Source organism: Symphalangus syndactylus, chromosome 10 (assembly GCF_028878055.3).
Source record: "Symphalangus syndactylus isolate Jambi chromosome 10, NHGRI_mSymSyn1-v2.1_pri, whole genome shotgun sequence".
NCBI lineage: Eukaryota > Metazoa > Chordata > Mammalia > Primates > Hylobatidae > Symphalangus > Symphalangus syndactylus.
The window spans coordinates 36,840,531-36,866,059 of NC_072432.2; the positions used below are offsets into that span (position 1 = coordinate 36,840,531).

Consider the following 25,529-nt stretch of genomic DNA (forward strand, 5'->3'; position numbering starts at 1 on the left):
TTATTTTATTTGTCAGAGAGTTTCTTGGGGAGCAAGCTTCTAAGTTTATAATGGAAGTAACAAGAAGATCAGCTTTCATCAGTAGATAATTGCTTTTATAGACAATATTTATTTCACAAAGAGAGGTTCATCTGTATTCTCTAGCTGACAGTTCATAGCTAGTAGCTGTTCTTTGGGACCACTTTTCTGCTATTATCTTAATATCAAAATATTTGAGATTAGTTTACTTAGTAGAGGGGAAAAGAGAGACTGTGAAACAAATAATTTCAAATGGCTGAAACAGAAGTAGTTAGGCAAAGTTCCAGAGAGCAGCCAAGGCTATAACTACCCAGCTCCTACTGACATCAATATGAGTAATAAAACTAAATCCTCTGGAGATACTTTGAAATTTTAGCCTGCAGTATCTTTGGAAATGTTTCACAGTGAAATTGTATTTCCAATTCCACAGCCAATACTCATTCTAACCATCTCCGTCCCATCCTCCCAAACATACAATAGCATCTAACTCTGGTCATTTGCAGTGATGACTTCAGTTTATATAAACTGAGCATAGAGAAGGGTAAGGCAAGCAGCCATTTCTGATTTGCCCATTTCAAACAGTGCTGCCAACAGTGTTTTCTTTCCTTTGGCCAATTGACAAAGGAACTGTGCACGGTCTTCACCAAGTGTTCTAAGCCCTACCCAAAGAATCTTCAAAAAGGATGATTGGTAAACACTATAGAAATGGGTCAATCCTTAAAACGGAACATGTGAACCTCACTCTCATGGACAGGAGAGAGAAATACGAGAGACAGGAGAGACAGCACACAAATGAGGTCTCTCTCTCTCCCTCCTATCCCTCTTTTTATTGCTTTTTTTTTTTGGAGACAGAGTCTGGTACTGTCGCCCAGGCTGGAGTGCAGTGGCATGATCTTGGCTCACTGCAAGCTCTGCCTCCCGGGTTCACGCTATTCTCCTGCCTCAGCCTCCCGAAGAGCTGGGACTACAGGTGCCCGCCACCAAGCCCAGCTAATTTTTTGTATTTTTAGTAGTAGAAACGGGGTTTCACCATGTTAGCCAGGATGGCCTCGATCTTCTGACCTTGTGATCCGCCTGCCTCGGCCTCCCAAAGTGCTGGGATTACAGGTGTGAGCTACCACGCCCGGCCTTTTTATTGCTTTTAACCTTTCTCAAAAGAGCCCAAACCACATCTATCATAAAATAATATGTGTTGTCTGTTTATCACACTTCATAGGTCTCTTTGCTGCTCACCTAATGAAGATGTATTTGGAGTACTAACCCTATAGGGTGATTGTGAGAATTAATGAATGTGAAGTGCTGAGAAGAGTGCCTGGCAGATAGCAAATGTTCAATCCATGCTATCTGTGCTTATAAATCCTTACACAGGATTTGGATTGATATGCCACATAGTCTATGCCTGGGCCTCTTCTGAACTGATCATTTAAACCACAAAAACACACAATTTTCCCTACAGACTTTTGCCCATCCTATTTCCATGCATATAAAATCATTCAATTTTATATCCAGAATTTTTAAAAGTAGGTAAAAATAATGGAATTAGTGCAGCCAATGAATGGCAGTTTGGTAATATATAAAAACCCCTTGGAAAATTCACTGCCTCAAGAAATGATGATGTTAGTGGTTGTGATGGTGGTAGTGGTGGTGGCGGTTCATGTTTACTGAGCATCACATGTCATCCAGGAATTGTGCTTCGCTTATTATATAGTTATGTCCAAACTACACATCAGCCTTTTGATATAAGTATTTCTGTATCTGTTTTTATAGTGTTATCCAATTACTCGACTCTACTTCCTTAATAGCATTGTCCCACCCCATCACTGAAATGAAACAAAACCACCTATGGTCTCCTTATTGCTAAATCAAGTTAACCCGTTCTCACCTTATCCTGCTTTATGATCTCACTATCTAGCAAGCGATACTATTGATCATTTCCTCTTCCTTAAAAATGCTCACTATCCTTGGTTTTCATGACACTTCCTTCTCCTGGATTTTGCCTTTGTCTACTTACTACTTACTGTCATCACTTTTTTTTTTTTTTTTTTGAGACAGTCTTGCTCTGTCGCCCAGGCTGGAGTGCAGTGGCATGATCTCGGCTCACTGCAAGCTCCACCTCCTGGATTCACACCATTCTCCTGCCTCAGCCTCCTGAGTAGCTAGGACCACAGGTGTCCGCCACCATGCCAGGCTAATTTTTTATATATTTTTTTTTTCCAGTAGAGATGGGGTTTCACAATGTTAGCTAGGATGGTCTCAATCTCCTGACCTTGTGATCTGCCCGCCTCAGCCTCCCACAGTGCTGGGATTATATGTGTGAGACACCGTGCCCGGCCTGTCATCACTTTTAAGTAGGTTCCTATTCCTCTGTGTCCCTTAAGGAAGTGGCTTTCAAATATTTTTATTGCAATCATGGGAGGAAATATATTTTAGATCACAATTCTTATTCAAATACATATTAATACACTTCATGAAACAATGCTTCCTTCCTATGTTCAATGTATTCTGATATATTTATTTTATTTCATTAAAAAGAATACTGTTGGTCGTAACTTATCAGATTAATTTTATTGTTTACACATTTTTCAGCTTTCTGTCTCAACATTATGTTTTCTCTTGCATATGGCTCAAACAAATTTTGAAGTGACCAGTCTGCCTGGTCACAGCCATCTAAACATCTGTCACATACTAGCACATGGTGGTAGCAAAACCCAAGAGAATAGGTAATAGTCTTAGCTAAGCTTCAAACGCCTAGAGGAGAATTATAATTAAGTCCCCAGAACGTTTTTTAAATGATCCCATAGATGTCGAAGAGGCATTTTGCTAAATGTTTTCAATTGAATGAACAAATGCCATGTTAGGGAATGGGGATTAAGTATTAGAGATAGATATATTTTCTAATTTTGAATCAACAAAAACATCTAATATGAAAAAAGGCTTTAAAATTAGCGTAAAATATAATATCAGAATTATTTTCTTATTTTAATACTCCATTGCATTATTTTACTCCTAAAAAGAAAGCAAACAAACCTGTGTATCTCTTGTCATCACTTCAAACTTCACTTATTCATTCATGAATACATTTGATCAGCAATAGCTCTTTAGCATTTTCTATGTACAAGGTAATGTGCTTGAGACCACAAATCAAACAAGGATAAATTAGACATGGACTTGTTTCTCAAAGGTGTTTCATGTTATTTATTTAGTCATGCATTACGTAACGATGGGGATACATTCTGAGAAATGTATCATTAGACCGTTTTGTTGTGCAAACATCGTAGAGTATACTTACACAGACCTAGGTTGTATAGCCTACCACACACCTAATCTAGGTAGTGTAGTCTATTGCTCCTAGGCTGCAAACCTGAAGAGCATGCTACTGTACTGAACACTGTAGACAACTTTAACACAACGGTAAGTATTTGTGTATCTGAACATATCTAAACATAAAAAGTTATAGTAAAAATACAGTATTATAATCTTACAGGACCACCATTGTATATGTAGTCCATCATTGACTGTAATATTATTACACAGCATAAGACTATATTTATTTATTCATTTAAATATTTTAACTAATAGTTACTTTTTTAGTACTTTTCTGTTTCTCAAATATTTGGAGATATATGATTCATTGACTTTTTACTCCAAGATCAATGTTTTTTAATCATGCTCTTTTCATTGCTACTATAAACTCAAATCCAATAAGTCATTTTCTTGTGTTTTTATTTGCTTTTTGCATAAAACTCAAGTGTTCTTTTTATTCTGAAAAGGTCTTGTCGCTTGACAATTAACATTTAGATCCAAATAGGTGAGTGATTAGCTATGATCCAGTTGTATTATATGCAGTAAATATTAATCACCAACTAGATTTTAAGCCAGAAAACAAAATCCCAATAAAGTGGATTTTTATCTATTTTTAAGATGTGTTTTCATGGCTTTAGCAAAATTTATTTAGACAACAACCTCCTGTTTACTGTTCTCTAATCTCAAAGAAAAAGAAAGATTGTGTTTTACCTTCCCAGAGCCTACAGAGTAACAGTATTTTTAATCCAGTAGAATTCTTTTCCAGTCAAGATATATAAACTCTTGTAAACTAATCATGCAGGATGTTATCAATGAGTAGTTCTACAGGCACTTTAGGAATGACTGTGCCCTGACAATGGTGACTAAAGACAAGGTTCATGCTACACTCTTGGCCCAGTATGATACGCCAGGTACAGCTTATCCGAGATGATTTCTCTGTCTGGAATGGCAGCCAACCATGGCAGTCCAGATGGTAGACAGAAACATTAGTTTAACACCATACCAAGAAGAGTCTAAAGATATACGTGCCCTACAACACAGCAAATCCACTTTGAAATATACATTCTTGTATACACGCCAAGAAAACCTGCATGTGTGAGGATGTTACTCTAAGTGTTGTTTGTAACAATGAAAACCTGTGCTTATTTGCAGCATTATTTCACAATAGCCAAGAGATTGAATCAACCTAAGTGTCCATTAGCAGACAAACAGATAAAGAAAATCTAGTGTATATATACTTAACAGAACCTTATTCATCTATAAAAAAAACTGTGAAATTCTTTCATTTGCAGTAACGTGGCTGAAACTGGAGGTCATTATGTTAAGTAAAATAAACCAGGCACATAAAGACAAATATTGCATATTATCACTCATATGTGGGAAGCAAAAAAGTTGGTCTCATGGAGGTAGAAAGCAGAATGATAAATACCAGAAGCTGGGAAAGGTATGCGTGTGGGAGGAAGGGATGAATACAGGTTGTCTAATAGGTACAAACTTATAGTTAGTTAGAAGAAATAAGTTCTAATGTTCCATAGTAAAGTGACTACAGTTGGCAACAACATACTGTATATTTCAAACTACCCGGAAGAGAAGACTTAAAATGTTCTCAACACATAGAAATGATAAACACTCAAGGTGACGGACACCATAAATACCTTGATTTGATCATTACACATTCTATGCATGTAATAAAAAATTATAGGTACCAAAAAAATATGTGAAATAGTATATATGAATTGTTTAAAAACTTAGGGGAACTCAAATGTCCAACACACACACACACAATATGAAATTCTATTGTGTGAATATTGTAAAATAAATAATCTACTTATAAATGCATCATTGAGCATAAATATGACTACTGAATGACAAAAATATAATGTAGAGATATACAGATAATACGCCATATCACATGTGCAACTTTTAAAAGCACACTATGAGAATATGGTAAATTATAAAACATAGATAGAAAAAATACACATCAACTTTAAAAGAGAAGTTTCTTCTAGAGAAGGAAGGACAGTATAAGAAGCGAGGGAAAGAATTTCATTTGCACCCTAAATAGTCTTTTTAAGGATTTGAAATACATGTGGCCAAATGCTGACAATTGTTAAATCTGGGTGGTGAGTAATCTGCATATTTTAATTTATTCTCTTTGATCTTTCTTATAATTCAAACATTAGTGATTTTTAAACTATATTTTGAAATAATACAAGTGGCATGGAAACTTGGATCAGATCTAAGGCAGAGTTAATATCCAGTGTAAGAAAATTGAGGCTGGAGTCATCAAAAAGTCTTCATTCATCTCATCCAGCTGACAGCACAATTATGATTTCAGGAGGTTTGTCCAATTTGAAGCAGGCTCTAGATGAGGTTATTTATTAACCAGCTGGTGGGTTGGTCTGGGTTGTAGTCAGGAATTATAGATCTCACCCAGGATGGAAAATAGCAGTATCAAGAAGGAACCCAGTCACAAGTACCAGGTAATAGCTATAACACTAGCAAGATCACAAAACCAATGTAGAATGTGAATCCATCATTGAAAAATGATCAGGATGAAGTCTTGATCCTATGTTAGTGTTATTTAGTATAAAAAATAAAGCAGAATCATTTAATATGGAAAAAAGTTAGTGTATCGCCTGGGCTCCTCTGATAAGCAGGGAACACCAACAACAGGATTACAAAAATAAAACTAAGTTGAGATCATACCCAATGTTTTTTATGGCATTTCTCATTTCCTCTATACCTTTGTCAAACTCTACGAAATGAGGTATTATGCCATGTAGGCTCTTCATATGCATTGCTTCATTTTAACTTTATGTTTAGGTTTGATATTATCATCAAATGTTATAGATTAGGGAACTGAGGCATTGTTTCCAAGTATTAAAACTGGATTTTACACCCAAATAGAAAAGGAAGGGAAGGAAAGGGAAGTGAAAAGAAGAGAGAAAGAAAGAAAAAAAGGGAAGGAAGGAAGGAAGGAAGGAAACAAGGTAGGAAGGGAGGAAGGAAAGAAGCGTACCTATATACACTATATTTCAGTAAAAGAAACCTTTAAAATATTCAGAGAAAAAAATCTCTTGTAATGTAAGGCCAATAAAATGTCTTATTTCTTCCATATCCAAATCCATTGTTGCTATTAATACAAGTGGAAACATTGACCAACAGTGTCTCTCCCTAAAGAATTGGTAGAAACTATCCTTATGCAAACAACACTCTTGACTCTATTTCAAAGATTTATGTAGTCTTTTTTGCATCTTTAAAGTTAAAATAACAGATGAACAAATGTAAAATAACCATGAACCAAAAAGACGTACATGAATGATTTCCCATAAATTTAAATCAACATTCAGTTGAGGAAGTAGGAAGAAGACTGAACATATACCAGTCCAATGAGAATTTTATTTTTACATTTTATGTTTGACATTCTAGTCTTATGAGAAAAACTCATTTTGACATTTTTTTAAAACAAAATGAAGTTTTAAAAGCTATAGTTGACTTGCATTTTTGTGAGTGTCTGATGTTCTCATGAGGAAAAATGCAGTATAGACCAAAAGTCTGAAAGACTGAATATCCTTTGGGAATACAATAATTTGGGCAACTTGAGAAAAATGAAAGAAAAAAATTATCTAGAGAATAATTTCCAAGTAATATAGCAAAATTATAAATGAATTATGGCTAACTATATAGGAAAAAACCTTTTTATTTGGAGATATTTTTAATATAGAGAACCTTTAATATTATCATAGGGAATAGTTTTGTTTTCAACAGTTGAAAATAAAATGCCTTTGTGTGATAAGAATGAATGGCAGCTCCTGAACTCCCTCTTGCTGCACACCCTTCACCACTACCCCCATTATAGGGAAGAGCCAATGAATTGGATAAATGTAATTGAGACCTTAATCGCTCTTTAGATAAGAGAAAGTGAAGCATTTTTGTGATTCTGGTGGGCCGCAAGGTAGAATAGAAAAGAAGCCTTATGATTCCCAGTGAAACTGTAAGGCCCTATGAACTCAAAGCTTTACTAATTGCAAAAAGTTCCTTCCTCAATATAGGTTTCCAATATGGTTTCATGATGGGGAGCATATGATTAAGCTGAAGTACCAAAGTAGAATAAATGTTACATTCCAAAAGAGATGTTAGATAAAATGCCAAAGTCATAAAGGAATTTAACTTGGGGGGACAAAAACAGTTACATGTTAGGGGGGACAAAAACAGTTACATGTTTCTTGGGCTTGTTACCTACACAGAGATTAAAAGAGCCAGGTTAGGTAAGGGATTAGTGAGGAAGAGGGTTTTTTGGATATAAGTCTTTGGAGCTGAACAGAGAATAAAATAGTAAAGTTTGAGGGGATTATAAGTAAGAGATATCCATACATGGAGGTAGGCTTCCATATAAACCATAAAAATTCTCCACAAAAGAAATAATCAGCTTCAAACATTCACTGGGATTGGAAAATGTAGAGCCATCTTTTGGCATCAAAATAAGAACTTTTCTGCTCTCCACAATCTATCTATTCTCCTTCCTTTATGTCCACCCACCCTAAACCTAGCTGAGACAGAAAGAGTAGGCAGCAATTGAGGATGGAAATAATTCAGAAGAAAAGAAGTGACTGAACAATCTCCCTTCCCAATAGGCTTAGAATAAGAATAATGATGGCTCATGAAGTCACTAAAAGCAAGCAAAACCAAATACCCTGCACTTTTCCCTAAATGATAAAAATTAAAATAGGCTTCTTTACAGAACTTTAAATAAGTAACTCAATTTTAACTTTCTTTATGCATTTATATAGGTAATTTTTCAAATTATCATTTACAAATCTATTTCATTTCTCTTTGTTGAATCCCTACAAATCAGTTGCCAGCTCTATTAGGAAAACAATTTTTGTCTTATTCTCTGTGCGTCGATGGCAACATGTGTACAATAGACATCAAATAGTGTTTTTTGTTTTTATTTTTTGCCTCTGCACTAGAGCTAAAGAGGTAAGAGTAGAAATTTGAAGAACCAAAATATTACCACATTCTTTCACATAAGCACATCTTTTCACGCAGAATGACCCCACCTGGGAGAATGTAAATGTAAGCCAAAAAGTTATATTTCATCAATATTCAATTGCAGTCAGCCTTCAGTATTCACAAGTTGTGCATCTATAAATTCAACCAACCACAAATCGAAACTGTGGGATGGTTGTGTCTGTACTGAACATGCAAGAACATTTTTTTTTTCTTGTCATTATTCCCTAAACCAGGGGTCCCCAAACCCTAGGCTGAAGACTGGTACTGGTCCATAGCCTGTTAGGAACTGGGCTGCATAGCAAGAGGTGAGTGGCAAGTGACAAGCATTACCACCTGGGCTCTGCCAGTGCAACATTAGATTCTCATAGAAGCGTGAAACCTATTGTGAACTGCACATGCAAGGGATCTAGCTTGCACACTCCTTATGAGAATATAACTAATGCCTGATATGAAGGTGGAACAGTTTCATTCCAGACCCACCATGCCACCCTGTCCATGGAAAAATTCTCTTCCACGAAACCAACCCCAGTACCAAAAAGGTTGGGGTCCACAGCACCAAACAGTACAGTATAACAACTATTTACATAGTATTTACATTATATTTACATAGTATGACAAGTAATCTGAGATTTTACATATATGGGAGGACCTGCATACATTACATGAAAATGCTACGCTATTTTCTATAAGGGACTTGAGCATCTGCAAATTTTGATATTTGCCAGGGTCTTGGAACCAATTTCCATGAATACTAAGGGATGACTTCATATGGAATAAGTAAAGGAGTAAAAAACCTTACTGCATATAACATTGACAACTCAAATGAGGAATCTGTGCAAAAGAACAGTCTAGCAAGTAAAATTCGTGACCTGTCACTATTAATTACCTAATAATATAGCAACGATGGCAATGTTCTTTTTGTGGCGATCTTTATTATAATAAGTTGCCATTTAACCTTTAGGATGCGAATTTCAGAAGAAATTTATTTATCAAATCCATTTTACTTTGATCTGATTCAATTTACTTTCCATGTCAAGTTATTATTACTTCTAAACACAATATGAGTACTTACAAAATCATTCCACTTTTATTAGAAAATATTAGTGTCCTACAAACGCTACTAAATTCAATTACCAAAATCTAAGTAGTCTCTAAAAAAAGATTCTGTATTTAGGCCAGGCATGGTGGCTCATGCCTGTAATCCCAGCACTTTGGGCGGCCAAGGGGGGTAGACCATGAGGTCAGGAGACCGAGACCATCCTGGCCAACATGGTGAAACCCCGTCTCTACTAAAATACAAAAAATTATCTGGGCGTGGTCGTGCATGCCTGTAGTCCCAGCTACTCAGGAGGCTGAGGCAGGAGAATCGCTTGAACCAGGGAGGAACAGGTTGCAGTGAGCCAAGGTTGCACCACTGCACTCCAGCCTGGCGACAGAGCAAAACTCCGTCTCAAAAAAAAAAAAAAAAGATTCTGTTTTTATAATGGTAGTATAATGATGCACATGTACTTTCCACTAAACAAACTGTAAACATGCTAGCTAAGCCAAAATTCATGGAGAATTTATCCACTCTGGCATTCTCACTTCCTGTACTTTAAGTGAAAAATTCACACAAAAATTAATCATTCCTTATGGGCAGGACTTTTGTCAAACAGTAGTGTAGTGACACTAACGTTATGTCGTGACTTTATAAACTAAAAACAAAATCCTAAGCCCTCCACCCACTGAATGGACACCCTCTTGGCCAAAGGGACCCCAGGAAACCTTAAAAATTGAGTTCCCAGCCATGATGGAATGGAGAGTTGGACACATTACACCCTCATTACATGTCCAACTCATTACACCCTTTTCCTTTTGTGGTTTAGACACAACTGACACAACTGACCAAAACTAATGTTAAAATAGAGATCATAAGATGGACAGATCCATAAGATACCAAACTATAAGACCTAAGGCCATGCCAGGCAAGGGTTAAGTCATGCACCCCTACACTTACAGAACAGACTATGTTCTAACTGCCATGAGGTTTTTGTTGTTGTTTTGTTTTGTTTTTCGAGTAGCTAAACAAGCGCTGGCCTTAAGAGAAGCAATATTAAAACAATTTGCAGCTACATCAGATGCTAACTGACCCTTTGTTTCACCAGCCATAATTATAGCTTGGATTGAACAAGAGACTGAGTTCAGTAACTTTCTCCTGATAAGTAGACCACCAACGATGAACTGGTTCTGGCTGGTTTACAGAGACTGTGCACTTGCATGCCTTTGTGTCCTGAAAAGACCTTTTGACATATAGGTCTAATTGTAGTACATTTAAATGCTATGTCTCCACCCCAAAGTGAACATAGGTCATATGTTACATGCATGTTTTTTAACACTCATGTGTCAGGTCCACCTTCATGAATATTCACAGCTCCTTCTATAACCTGTTGAATAGGTATGTTTAGCCAACCTGTTCAGCATAAAGCTCCTAACCTAGCCTCTCCCCCTTCAAAGTGCCTGTCTCTGGTCTTTGCTAGAGGCTGTGCTTCCCAATCTGCAGGATGGCCACCTTGTAGGCTGCAATCCTTTCCCAGAAATAAGGTCTCCTCCCCTTTCTAAATGTATAAATTACAGGATTTTTTTTATTTAACACCTTCATCTAACAAACCCTAGAGAGAAGCTGGTAATTCTGCAGAGGACTTGGATTGGGTCTTTGTGAAAAAGTTTTCTCTAGCTCTTAAGACTTATGGAAGTTAAACATTTCCTGCAACAAGGCAAAAGAAAGTTGTCTTAGTCCTTTCATGCTGCTATAATAAAACACCTGAGACTGGGTAATTATAAATACTAAAAATTTACTCTCTTATAGTTTTATAGGCTAAGAAGTTCAAGATTAAGGTGCCAGCAGGTTTGATATCTGGTGAGGGCCAGGTCTCTCCTTTCATGGTAGCACTTTGAATGCTGTGTCCTTACATGGCAGAATGGATGGAAGTATAAAAAGGGCCTAATTCTATGTGAGGCCACTTTTATAAGGGCCTTAATCCCCATTCACAGGGGCTCTGCCCACATGACTTAATTACCTCCTAAAGGCCCCATATTTAATACTATCACATTGGTGATTAAGTTTCAATACATAAATTTGGGGATATTCAAACCATAAAAATATATTTTTCCAAGTAAAGAATAACAAACCCTGTCAGGCTGGGAGATATTGAGTAAAAGTGCCTGGGTTATGGGTCTGCCAGTTAGTTCAGAGAGAGGCCCTGTCAGGCTGCAGAAAGCCCAGAGAAGGAATTATCAGGGCTTCTTATACCTCTAAACACATCAACCTAAATCTTCAGCATAATTCTCTAAGATGGTTGCAAAAATTGCCTTCATCAAGGCAAGATATCAAGCTTTATAATCTAAGTTTCAAGTAAATATATTACTCTAATAAGTATATAGTGAGCAGGCATCACAGATGTACAATTACATGGCAGTCATTTAATAATAATGTAGCTGAAAATATGTCTAGTCATTGCAAGACTTAGGAGAGTTTAAGTGTGGCAAATTAGAGCCTACAAAGGGCCCACAAAAAGATGTTACATTAGGAAACAAATAACGTTATTAATAAAACTACTCTTCGTATAACATTATTAAAATTAATATAAATAAGAAATGAGGAGTACAGGACCTCTTTGTTTCCCATTCTGCAAGACAAGGAGACCATTTTTAAAAGCATTTAACATTTTCTGAACAAATATCTGCTATTGAAGAGCAGCCTCCATCAGCTTAGAACGTACAGACAATCTTCTCTCTAGTAAATGGGGTAGAGAATGGTCCCTTAAAGTCACAGAAAACCAGACCACTACATTATGCAGTGACTGAGAGGCCCTAGGTCAGTAGTTCTCAGCAGTAAGTCTATGTAACAGAGCTGAAAAACTAAAGAAATAAAGAAATCACAAGTAGAAAATGGAACAAACACAGTGGAGGTAGTTTTGTTATCAAAAGCTTATACCATTTAACCCAGCAATTCCACCTTTAGGCATTTGTCCATCATAAATACTAGGTTATGTGTGAAATGATATATAATAATTATTCACTACAACATTGTTTGCCATAGCAAAAATTTTGAAAAAAAATTACCATCAATTGGGACTGATTTTGTAATTTACAGAACATTTATATATTGTCATACTAAGCAGGTATAAAATGGAACTATGAACTCATATGGGACCTTAAAGATTTTTAAAGTGAAAAAGAGTACATAACATTATATATAGCTTTTTAAACTTAAACAGGGAAAATAAGAATATATATTCCCATTTGTTTGAGTTATGTTTGAAGAAATTCTAGACAGATATCCAAGAAACTGTAACACAAAAGTAATTTCAATGGTTACAATAGAATTTTATATATATATATATATATATATAAGAATTGAGTGAATGAAAGACAATGAAGTGAATACTTTTCACTGTATGTATCAGTCAGAATCCCAGAAGAGAAAACAAATGACAAACTCAAATAAAGCTAAATTCAGAAATATTTAACAAAAAAATACTTACAATGGTGTGGAGAGGGTGTAGGGAAACCAAAAGGAATAATTCAGTACAGATGTGGCTGTGGATCCCCCTACATCTAGAGATTTGAGAGATGGAGCAGTCGGCCCAACCTGGAAGAGAGCACCGTGTAAGAAAGCATTGGGAAAGGAGAAGTGCCTTTCTGTGAAGGGACACAGGTGGACTACGATGACCTCATCGAAAGGGATGCAAATAAATAAGTACCCTACCTCTTATTCCTCCTCCTTCAGACTTCCTTCTAGAGCTAAATGGAAGCCAGAGGGCAAGGAACCCTGCTTATGTAACTCACAGGTATCAGACTACATGGGCATTAAAAAAGTGGATATAGTGCAGAGAGGGTATGGGCAAAAGGAAGAACATCCACCAGTGTCCTTCATCCATGTATAAAGATGACATCAGCAATTCAAGGGACATATAAAATCCCATCTCCTATCACACCAACATTGAATAATGCCAATTTTGTCATATGCCCACCTGAAACTTAAAATTTCTAACCAGTCAGTGTTCTTGATATAAGATGGAGAATGGAAGGAAATAAAAAGATTATGTAACATAAATATAACTGCTACTGTTTCCATAAGACATTAATGGTTATTGAAAGCTGTATACTTGTATTATTCTTCCCATTACCAAGTATGACGTCAAGAAACTTGACTGGACAGACTTTTATGCTAAGTGGGGTGACTCAAATTTCCCTTATTGTACAATTTAGTCCTTGGTTGTCTTGACCTTATTGGAATGATGCAGTGTTCTCTTGACCAAGACTATTTTTTTTTTTTTTTTTGAGAGGGAGTCTCACTCTGCCACCCAGGCTGGAGTGAAATGGCACGATCTTGGCTCACTGCCAAGAACCTCCACCTCCAGGTTCAGGTGATTCTCCTGTCTCAGCCTCCCAAATAGCTGGGACTACTGGTGCGTGCCACCATGCCTGGGTAATTTTTGTATTTTTAGTAGAGGCAGGGTTTCACCATGTTGGTCAGGCTGGTCTCGAAACACTGACCTCGTGATCCGCCCGCCTCAGCCTCCCAAAGTGCTGGGATTACAAATGTGAGCCACCGTGCCTGGCCTGGACCAGGACTATTAAGCAAGGGAGTAAAATGAGGTACCCTAGTGAAACTCCAAGGTTCCAGACATAGTCCTTCTTCTTCCAGTGTATGTTAACAACCCAATTTCTCCCAATACTTGGTACCAAATTACTGTATGGCCATACCTTGGATGGCCATTAATGCAATGGAATAAAAGTCTAAAAATGGCCAGAAGCTTCCAATACTTCAAAATCATTATTTCCTTAAGTACTAGTTACTCCACATCCACGGTGCTTAAGGGCATTATGACAGAAGTAAAATTTCTTAAAACTCATTGTTAGATTTCATCACAAGAGTGGCTACTTTAATGTCAAACCCTTGTTTCTGGCTATAGGAAACAGTCATGATACATGGTCTGCTGGATTAAGACATGTGCCATAAATTAGCAAGGTTTTATCAGTAGTAAAAACTGTAAATAAGCCTAGCTAAATATTTTTTTTGTAGAGACAGAGTCTTGCTATGTTACCCAGGCTGGTCTCAAACTACTAGCCTTAAGCAATCCTCCTGCTTCAGCCTCCCAAAGTGCTGGGATTACAGGCATGAATCACCACGCCCAGCCGGAAATACTTTTGGGTTGCAAAGTACATGTTGCTCTAAAAAATTAAGATAAAGAATTTTGAACCTGCATTTCCATTTTTTTGGTTAGTGTTTTGACTTGCTAAGCAAAAAGAAGAAAATATACATTCATCCAAGTATACATGAAATAGTTTCCAAGATACATTAAATGTTAACCCACAAAACAAATCTTAACAAATTTAAAGGGATTGAAATTAGAAATTAATAACAGTGAGAAAATAGGAAAATTCACAGAATATGTACAAACTAAATAGCACGCTCTTGAACAACCTCCAAGTCAAACAGGAAATCAAAAAGAAATTTTTAAAATTTCTTGAGATAAACTAAAATAAAAACACTACTTTCCAAAACTTATGGGATGCAGCAAAAGCAGTTATATTAAGAATAAATTTTATAGCAACAAATGCTTACACCAAAAAGAAGAAAATCCAAACACAGTGGCTCATGCCTGTAATCCCAGCTACTCAAGAGATTAAGGCAGGAGAATAGTTTGAGCCCAGGAGTTCAAGGCTGCAATGAGCTATGATTGTGTGCACTTTGGCCTGGGTGACAGAGTGAGAACCCATCTAAAAAAAAAAAAATGAAGGAGAAGGAAAAGGAGAAGGAGAAGGAGGAGAGAAGGAGGAGGAGGAGGAGGAGCAGAAGGAGGAGGGGAAGGAGAAGAATTTGAAATAAACAACCTAAATTTACACCTCAGGGAACCAGAAAAAAATAACAAACTAAACCCAAATTTATCAAAAGAAAGAAAATAATGAAGATTATAGACAAATAAATAAAGAATTTTAAAACTATGGAAAAGAATTTTTTAGACTGAGTTGTTTTTTCCCAAAGGAAACAAAATCAACAAACCCCTAATTAGACTAAGAACAAAAGAGAGAAGACCTAAACAAAAAAAAAAATCAGAAAGGAAAGTAAATACATTACAGCAGATGCCTCAGAAATAAAATAGTTCATAACGGACTACTACGGGCCGGGTGCAGTGGCTCAGGCCTGTAATCCCAGCACTTTGGGAGGCAGAGGCGGGCAGATAACGAGGTCAGGAGATTGAGACCATCCTGGCTAACACGGTGAATCCCCGTCTCTACTACAAATCCAAAAAATTAGCGGAGTGTGGTGGCACGCACCTGTAGTCCCGGCTACTCCGGAGGCTGAGGCAGGAGAATGGCGTGAATCCGGGAAGCGAAGCTTGCAGTGAGCCGAGATTGCGCCACTGCACTCCAGCTTCCGCCACAGAGCGAGACTCCGTCTCAAAAAAAAAAAAAAAAAAAAAAAAAGAAAGGCCAGGCGCGGTGGCTCACGCCTGTAATCCCAGCACTTTGGAAGGCTGAGGCGGGCGGATCACAAGGCCAGGAGATTGAGACCATCCTGGCTAACATGGTGAAACCCCGTCCCTAATAAAGATACAAAAAATTAGCCGGGCGTGGTGGCGGGCGCCTGTAGTCCCAGCTACTCAGAAGGCTGAGGCAGGAGAATGGCGTGAAACCGGAAGGCGGAAGTTGCAGTGAGCCGCAATAGCGCCACTGCGCTACAGCCCGGATGACAGAGCGAGACTCCGTCTCAAAAAAAAAAAAAAAAGGGGACTATTACCTATTATGGAGAATCGTATACAAAATACTGATTAACCCAGAGTAAATGGACAAATTCTTAGAAACATAACAATCCACCAAGACCGAATCAAAAAGAAATAGCCTGAACCAACCAATAACAAGAGACAGAATTAGTAATCAAAAACTTCTCAAAACAGAAATGCCCAGAAAAATATGATGTCAGAACTGAATTCTACAAATCATTTATATTTTATGAGGCCAGAATCATCCTGGTTCCAGAGCCAGAGGAAGACATCACAAGAAAAGAAAACTGCAGGCCAGTACTTTGGATGGACATTGATGCAAAAATCCTCAATAAAATGCTAGCAAACCAAATTGAACAACACAGCAACAAGATTATATATCATGAACAAATGGTATTTATCCTTGGGATGCAGGGTTGGTTTAATGTATGCAAACTAACCGATATGCTACACCACACTAACAAAATGAAAGATAAAAATAATATGATTATCTCCATAGACTCAGAAAAATCATTTGCTAAAGTTCAATATCCTTTTATGCTTAAAAATATTCTCAATGAAATATGTATAGAAGAACTTTTTCACAACATAATGAAGTCCATTTATGAACAATTTCACAGTTAACATCATAATAAATTACAGAAAACTGAAAGCTTTTCATCTAAGATCTGGTACACGGCAAGGATGCCCACTCTCACAATTTCTAATCAGCACAGTACTGGAAGCACTAGGAAGAGCAATCAGACAAGAAATAGAAATAAAAGACATCCAAATCAGAAAGGAAGAAGTAAAATTATCCATTTGCAGATGACATACTCCTATATGTAGAAAACTCTATAAGGCTCCACCTACGTCCACACACAGACTGTCAGAACTAATAAATTATTTCAGTAAAGTAGCAAAATACAAAATCAACATGAAAAATGTGTAGCATTTCTTTACACTTACAACAATTTATCTGAAAAAGAAATCAAGGAAACTATCCCATTTACAATGTCAATGTTAAAAAATGCCAAGAAAATCTAAAAAACTGTTCTTGATTAAGGAGACTAAAGGGATGTAGTCACTAAATGCAGTTCATGACACTAGTTTGGATACTGAATCGGGGAAAAAATATTATGCAGGACATTATTGGGATAATTGACTAAATTTGATAATCGACTATATATTAGACAAAAGCGTTTTATCAATATTGATTTGTCTAATTTTGCTAACTGTACTATAGTGATGTAACACAATGCTCCTCTTGTAAAATATGTAATAAAATTTTTAGGAGTAATGGGACACAGTATCTGTAACTTATTCTTACATAATTCAAGAAAAAGTAGGTAAAGCTACTGTGACAGTATATTCACAATAAGTGGAACTGAAATTGAGTGCAGCATACAGAAAATTTCTCTGTTCTACTCTGACAATTTCTCTGTAAGCTTGAAATTATTTCAAAATAAAATGTTTTTAAAAAGAATTCCAATTCTACATAAATTCATCTGAAAAGCAGAAAATGAGTTAACAATCTCTCAGTGTTAGCATAACTTTGTATTTTAGTGTTAGCGTAATTTCAAACTCAAATTTCAGAAATGGCAGGAAGAAAAAGGGAAATTACAAACCAATTAATGAAAGTGGATTAAAACCTTTCTAAACAAGAAATCCAGAAATATAGAAAATATAGAAAAGGATACTATTAAATATATTGTGACTAATGTATTAATGCAATTTACCATATCCACAGAGAAGCAGAGGAAAATCAAAGTCTTATCATTACATGACAGAAAAGATAAAATTTAACGTTGTTCCATGATATAAATTCTCAACAAACTAAGAACATGGAGAGACTTTCTTTAATTTCACAAAATGTTTATAAAAACCTACCTCAATTAATATAGTTAATAGTGAAACTCAGAAGTTTTTCCTTTGAGTGTAGCAACAAGATAAGTATGTCTGCTGTTATAATTTCCATATAATGGGCAAAATGCTGGCCTATATATAAATGCCACAGTCATGCAAACAAAAGAAATTAAGAATTAGAAAAACAAAAACTGTCATTAATTGCATATATGTATCACATGCAAATAATGACAGCATACGTATAAATTACAACCTCCAAAATAATCTGCAGATAAATTATTAGAATTACTAATAGTTTATCAAGTTTTCAAGATAAAAAATTAATATATCAGTTGCATTTCTATACCAGTATAAGAAATTAGAAAATAAAAATTTTAAACATAACAAGTACTATTACATTAAAATATGTGCAGAATTTAAGAACAAATCTAGTAAGAGAAGTGCAAAACCTATATGGAGTAATTTTATTGAGGAATATTAAAAAGAACTTAAATAAGTGGTGACATATCATAAACATGGATTGGGATACCTAATAATATAAAGTCATTAAATCCTTTATATTGATCTATATATCCAAAGCAATTTATATCCAAATCCCAAATCCTATTCCCAAACTTTCACCCCCACTGTAGAACTTAAGAGGCAAAATCCAAAATTTATATGAAAGTGATAAGTGACAAGAATAGCCAAGACACCCATGAAGAAAAATCATCTAGGAGAAGATACCTTAGTATGTACAAAGACATAGGTTTAATTAAGACTGTGTTGTATTGGAGCAAAGGCCAAGAATAGATGAAATGACCATAAAAGAGAACTAAGATTATGTATATATGTGGACACTTGCTAGATAGTTAAGTGGAGAAAGAATAGTAAACAATATTGTGACATCTTAGTATCCCACTGGGAGAGTACAATTGGATCTGTTTTTTTTAAGTGGAACAAATTTAGTTTAAGGATCAAAGTGGCTTTTATTAGCAATTCATGAATAGGGCAGCATCCCATCCAAAAATTGAAAGAGCTTCATTAAATATGGCAGAACAGTTGAGTTTTGTAAAGTAGCTTGAGTGAGAATAAGGTAACAGAATAATACAAAAAAGTGGACGGGTTAACATACTTCAGATTACTTCAGGTTACTTTCTTTGCAAGGGTTAATGTGATATGGTTGGCTCCATGTCCCCACATACGTCTCATCTCAAATTGTAATCTCCATAATCCCCATGTTTTAAGGGCAGGAATTTGTGTGAGGTGACTGGATCATGGGGGCGGTGTCCCCCATGCTGTTCTCATGATAGCAAGGGAATTCTCACAAGTTCTGATAGTTTTATAAGAGGCTCTTCCCCTTCACTTGTTCACTCTTCTCTCTCCTGCCACTATGTGGAGAAGGCCCATAACTGCTTCCCCTTCTGCCATGATTGTAAGTTTCCCGAGGCCTCCCCAGCAATGCAGAACTGTAAGTGAATTAAACCTCTTTCCTTTATAAATTATCCAGTCTCAGGTATTTCTTTATAGCAGTGTGGGAACAGACTAATACAGTAAGTTGGTACCGAGGTAGTGGGGCACTTCTATAACATACCCAAAAATGTGGACGTGACTGTGGAACTGAGTTGACAGGCAGAGATTGGAACAGTTTGAAAGACTCAGAAGAAAACAGAAGATGTGGGAAATTTGGAACTTTCTAGACACTTGTTGAATGATTTTGACAAAAATACTGATATGGACAATGAAGTCTGAGCTGAGGTGGTCTGAGATGGAGATGACGAACTTATTGGGAACTGGAGCAAAGGTCACTCTTGCTATGCTTTAGCAAAGAGACTGGTGGCATTTTGCCCCTGCCTAGAGATCTGTGTAACTTTGAACTAAGAGAGATGATCTTAAGTTGGAACTTACATTTAAAAGGGAAGCAGAGCATAAAAGTTTGGAAAATTTGCAGCCTGATGATGCAGTAGAAAAGAAAAACCTGGCTGGGCATGGTGGCTTATGCCTGTAATCCCAGCACTTTGGGAGGCCACGGTGGGCAGATCACCTGAGTCAGGAGTTTGAGAACAGCCTGACCAACAAGGAGAAACCCCATCTCTACTAAAAATACAAAATTATCTAGGTGTGGTGGTGCATGCCTGTAATCCCAGCTACTCGGGAGGCTGAGGCTGGAGAATTGCTTGAATCCGGGAGGCAGAGGTTGCGGTGAGCTGAGATCGTGCCATTGCACACCAGCCTGGGCAACAAGAGCAAAACTCTGTCTCAAAAAAAAAAAAAAAAAAAAAAAAAAAAAAAAAAAAAAAACAGGGAGAGAGAGAAGAAAAGAAAAGAAAAACCCATTTTCTGGGGAGAAATTCAGGGCTTCAGAAATTTGCATAAGTAACTAGGAGCCAAATGTTAATTTCCAAGACAGTAAGGAAAATATCTCCAAGGCGTGTCAGAGACCTTTCCCAAGAGAAAAATGGTTTTGTGGGCCGGGTCCAGGGCCCCCCTGCTGTGTGCAGGCTTAGTGCCCTGCATCTCAGCAGCTACAGCCATGGCTGAAAGGGGCCAAAGTACAGCTCAGGCCATTGCTTCAGAGGGTGCAGGCCCCAAGCCTTGGCAGCTTCCACATGGTGTTTGTCCTCCAGGTGCACAGAATTGAGGTTTGGGAACCTTCCCCTAGATTTCAGAGGATGTCCAAGCAGAGGTCTGCTGCAGGGGCAGAGCGTCATGGAGAACCTCTGCTAGGGCAGTGCGTAAGGGAAATGTGGGGTTGGAGCCCCCACACAGAGTCCTAGTGGACTCTGCCCAGTTGAGCTATGAGAAGAAGGGCACTGCATAGTGGAGCTGTGAGAAGACCACCATCCTCCAGACACCAGAATGGTAGATCCACTGACAGCTCACACCGTGCACTTGGAAAAACCACCAACACTCAATGCTAGCCCATGAAAGCAGCCAGGAGGGAAGCGTGACCTGATATGAGACATGGAGTCAAAGGAGATCATTTCAGAGTTTTAAGATTTGACTTGCCCCACTGAATTTCAGATTTGCATGAGGCCTGTCGTCCCTTTGTTTTGGTCAATTTCTCCCATGTGGTAGCGGAACATTTACCCAATGCGTCTAACTCCATTGTGTCTTGGAAGTAACTAACTTGTTTTTGATTTTACAGGCTCATAGGCAGAAGGCACTTGCCTTGTCTCAGATGAGACTTTGGACTGTAGACTGTTGAGTTAATGCTGAAATAAATGAAGACTTTGGGGGACTGATGGGAATGCAAGATTGGTTTTGAAATATGAAAAGACATGAGATTTGGGAGGGGCCCAGGGCAGAACAATATGGTTTGGCTCTCCCCACACAAATCTCACCTCCATTTATAATCTCCATAATCTGCATGTGTTGAGGGTGGGACCTGCTGGGCAGAGATTGGATCGTGGGGGCAGTTTCCCCCATGCTGTTCTTATGATAGTGAGTGAGTTCTCACAAGATCTGATGGTTTTATAAGGGGCTCTTTCCCCTTCCCTGTTCACTCTTCTCTCCCCTGCCACCATGTAAAGAAGGTCCGTGCCTGTTTCCCCTTCTGCCACCATTGTAAGTTTCATGAGGCCTCCCTAGCAATGCAGAACTAAGTCAATTAAACCTCTTTCCTTTATAAATTTCCCAGTATAAGGTATTTCTTTATAGCATTGTGAGAATGAACTAATATAGTAAATCAGAAAGGACTCCCTTATTATTCCGGCTCAGGTTGACAATCCCTTTCCAATTGGTTATTGTAAATCTCTTACTTTTAAGAAAAGATGGTCTGTTTGCAAATTTTTCTGCTTCCTTAAAGTGCCAGTTTCATTATGTGGCACTTTGCACATGTGACTCCATTTTGGTTTGGTCTGTCCGGGCCTAGTGTATGAGCTCACTCCAAAATAATGTCCTCTCACTATTTTATTTAACGGAATCTTACCTTCACCATATGCAAATATGAATTCCCTGGGGGTAAAAAGCAAATAAAAACACATAATTAAATAAATAAAATATTAATATAGGCTATATCTTCATAACTTCAAGGTAGGGAAACATTTCTTAAACAAGTACAAAAAGCAATATTCATAAAAGACAACGGTTGATAATCTGGACTAAATTAAAATTAAGAACTTTGTTTCTCAAATGACACCTAAAATGAGTAAAAACACAAGACAAAAAGTGGAGAACATATGTACAACACATTTAACCCATAGTTACTTGTATCTGAATTACATACAAGTCAATAATAAAAGGAAAAATACATAATAAGAAAATGGGAAAAGAATATGAACCAGCAATTTCCAAGCGGGAAAATCTAAATTGCTAAAAATATACAAATATGTTCAATTTCACTGGTAAAATAAAAATACAGATTAACATAACATGATGGCATTTTAAATTTCAAAATAAAACATAAAATATCATAATATTTACCTATGCTTTGAAAATATATATGCACATATATGTGTATCACATACCTGTTATTATTATACCTATTACAAAGCTCAGAGCAGAAAAACTCATCCAGTTACACATTTAACATGCTACAATAATCTCACCAATTAATCACTGCTTAGATACCTCCAGATATAAGAAACTCAAAAAAATTCATCTAATCATTGAATAGCTCAGGATTGGAAAGTTATTGCTTTTCTTATTTTGCTGTGATTGATTATCTTCAGTTTTGAATGAACATTTGTCTTCTCATTCTTTTCTCCACTTGAATTTTATCTAATCCCTATAACCAAGCAAATTCTTTTTTCTGAACAAGATACTTTATAAATTATAACCATCCAGTAATAGCAAAATTTAATTCAAGACATGGTAGCCTTCTACTACTAGAAGTATACTAGCACATGATGAATTATCATTTTTCACCATATTATGAAAGGTCATATGCATTAAATGACTTCCTGAGAGACATTTAAGATTGGGTTTCATTCAGGCAATAACTAAAATTCCTTACATTATTTCCTGGGGAAAGCAGCTGCAGCTGGATGTTGCAGCAATGGCAATAGCTTGAGAGGAAGAAACAGGGGACAGCCCTGGTGCCTAATGACCAAGAAACTCTACCCAACCTAGGACTTGCTCACTGCTTATGTATATAGGAGAACCGGCACTCTAAGACTTAGAGCTGTGCTGTACAACAGAGAACCACTAGCCATATATGGCTATTAAACATTTGAAATGTGGTAGTAAAAATTGAAATGTGCTATATGTATAAAATACATACTGGATTTCAAAACAATACAAAGAATCTAAAATCTCATTAATAATTTTTATTACGACTGACTATATGTTGAAATAATATTTTGGATGGCTGCATTCGATCAAATATTTAATATTTACAGTATTATAAAATCAATTTCATCTGTCTCTTTTCACCTTTTAATGTAAATACTGAAAAATTTTAAATTCTATATGTCTCACGTTGTATTTCTACAGAGCAGCAATGCCATAAAACCATAGTAGAGTCCACAGTCTGGTACTCTGTAAGATGAAACTGCTCATGGAAGTATTTTGTTTATCTTTTACAATATTTTTAATATTTAAACTTAATTGCCAATTTTGAAAAAAACATCAATATTTTAATTAAACTTAGATTTTATAGAATTATTTAATTTTACTTTTCTTGGAAATCCAAGAGATCAGGCATTTCTTGGGCTGTTTTAAAACATGGCACCAATTGTTTGGAGTGGAAGAGCTGCTGACTCATTTTTAGACCAGATTTTCCACTTCACCATGGTCCCCAGCATTTCCTAATGCTAGTTTTTACTCACTTCAACATCTGCATTTAGCTGTTACCTACTTAAGTACTACAGACTTTTGAATTTGTAAGCCCTTCCCTTTAAGAATAATATTTTAGCATTCAACTTAAAAATGAATAGAAGATTGTTGCTTTGTTTTGGGGATAGAAAAAGTAGATTTTAGTGATACAGACAGTCCCTGACTTACAATAGTTCAAGTTAACAGCTTTTCAACTTTAGGATGGTGAAAAAGCTATATGCATTCACTAGAAACCTTCCTTCAAATTTTGAATTTTGATCTTTCCCTGGACTAGCAATATGCCCTAAGATACTCTCACAATATTGGAGAGCAACAGAGAGCCACAGTTCCCTGTCAGTCACAAGATTAGGAGGGTAAACAACTGGTACTCTTCAGTGTACTGTGTTGCCAGATGATTTTGCCCAACTGTAGGCTAATATAAGTGTTTAGAGCATGTTTAAGGTAGGCTGAGCTATGAGGTAGGTGAGCTGTGATATTTTTCGGTTAAATGTATTAAATGCACCTTCAGCTTAAAGATATTTTCAACATACAATGGGTTTATTGGGAGGTTGACTCCATTGTAAGTCAAGGAGCATCTGTATATTATTCCACTGGCCCATTTCTGACTCAGGTGTTAAAAAGTAGAAATCTCAATTGGGATGTGGAGAAAACGCATGTACAAATAATTGTTGCCAATTAAATTAGTTGGTTAAATGAATTAGAAGAGTTTTCTCACTCACTTGCTGAAAGAGAGGATTTTGTTCAAAATGTGTATGAGGATCCCACATCCTGAGATCATTGGAAGTAGTGATGCCTGTGTCTACTAGAAGAGAATTCAAGAGTAAGTGGTTTGTTAATTCTTCTTGAAGAGAAACAAAATGGCAGCCCCCCAAGCCTTAGAAACAAAAGTCAAAGGAAGCTACAAAGCAGAACAAACAAAGAAGCTTTAGGGAGGTGGTGCCCAAAATCAGAGATGCCTTCATTCCCCTTTGATAATCAGTGTACAATGTGGCCACCAGGGGAGACCTAATACTACCAAATATACTGGCATTTACAATTACCTAGTCAAGATAATAGTCCTTTATATACTCTGTCCTTCCCAGCATTAGTTTGTCCTAATTACCAGTTGGCCATTTAGAGAGCTAGTCTTTCAAAAAAGGCACAATTGCACGTTGTTTTTTAGTTCAGCACTCTTCCTGACAGAATTATTGAGGAAGCATTATGCAAATCTATTGTTTACCAAAGCCATAAAACCATCTGGTCCTAGAGGTTCATTTTTTGTAGCTGACTTCTGGAAACCAGCGTGGGTTTAACTTCCTCTGTCCTTCCTATTCTAGCCACCAAGCCACTGTTGACAAAACACAGGTGTTTCAAGTTATTCATTTTTGACTGGACTTTTTATCAAGACCCTTGTTTTATTTAACTTTGTTCTAGTTTCTGTAAGATCACCTTATCTTCAGGATTTCCATGACTGAGTCAGTTTCTGTACTTTCATATAGGCTTCATTTGAAAACCTTCTGAGTATTTCCAAACGTAGTCAAATACAAAGCAAGTTTGTAGGAAGCCATAAAAATGACCTGGGTAATATAACCAGTGGACATGGCCATAACATTCAGATGGCAGCATCTAGGTTTCCAAAATCAGCTCGTGCTCCTGGTTATACATCCATATATTTTGAATAACAGATACTAGGAAATCTAAGATTTTGTTGCTGTTGAGTAGATTGAATAAGTGAATTTCATTTTCAAGATCACTACATAAAATTATGCTCTTTAATTTTCTTTAATATGTGATTTTTGGATACTTCTTTTAACATATCACTGTTCTTTAATGTATCGCTAT

At 36.7% G+C, this 25,529-nt stretch overlaps 1 long non-coding RNA gene across 1 annotated transcript in view; it reads right to left on the reverse strand.

Moving 5' to 3' along the window:
• LOC134731627 (uncharacterized) overlaps positions 1–15,872 on the reverse strand; it is a 235,839-nt gene extending 219,967 nt beyond the window's left edge. Inside the window, exons 1-2 of the long non-coding RNA XR_010114063.1 lie at positions 15,661–15,872; positions 12,861–12,967 (exon numbers count right to left, since the gene is read on the reverse strand). This is a non-coding gene — a long non-coding RNA (uncharacterized lncRNA). The remainder of the gene's footprint in view (positions 1–12,860; positions 12,968–15,660) is intronic.
• Positions 15,873–25,529: the final 9,657 nt, after the last annotated feature.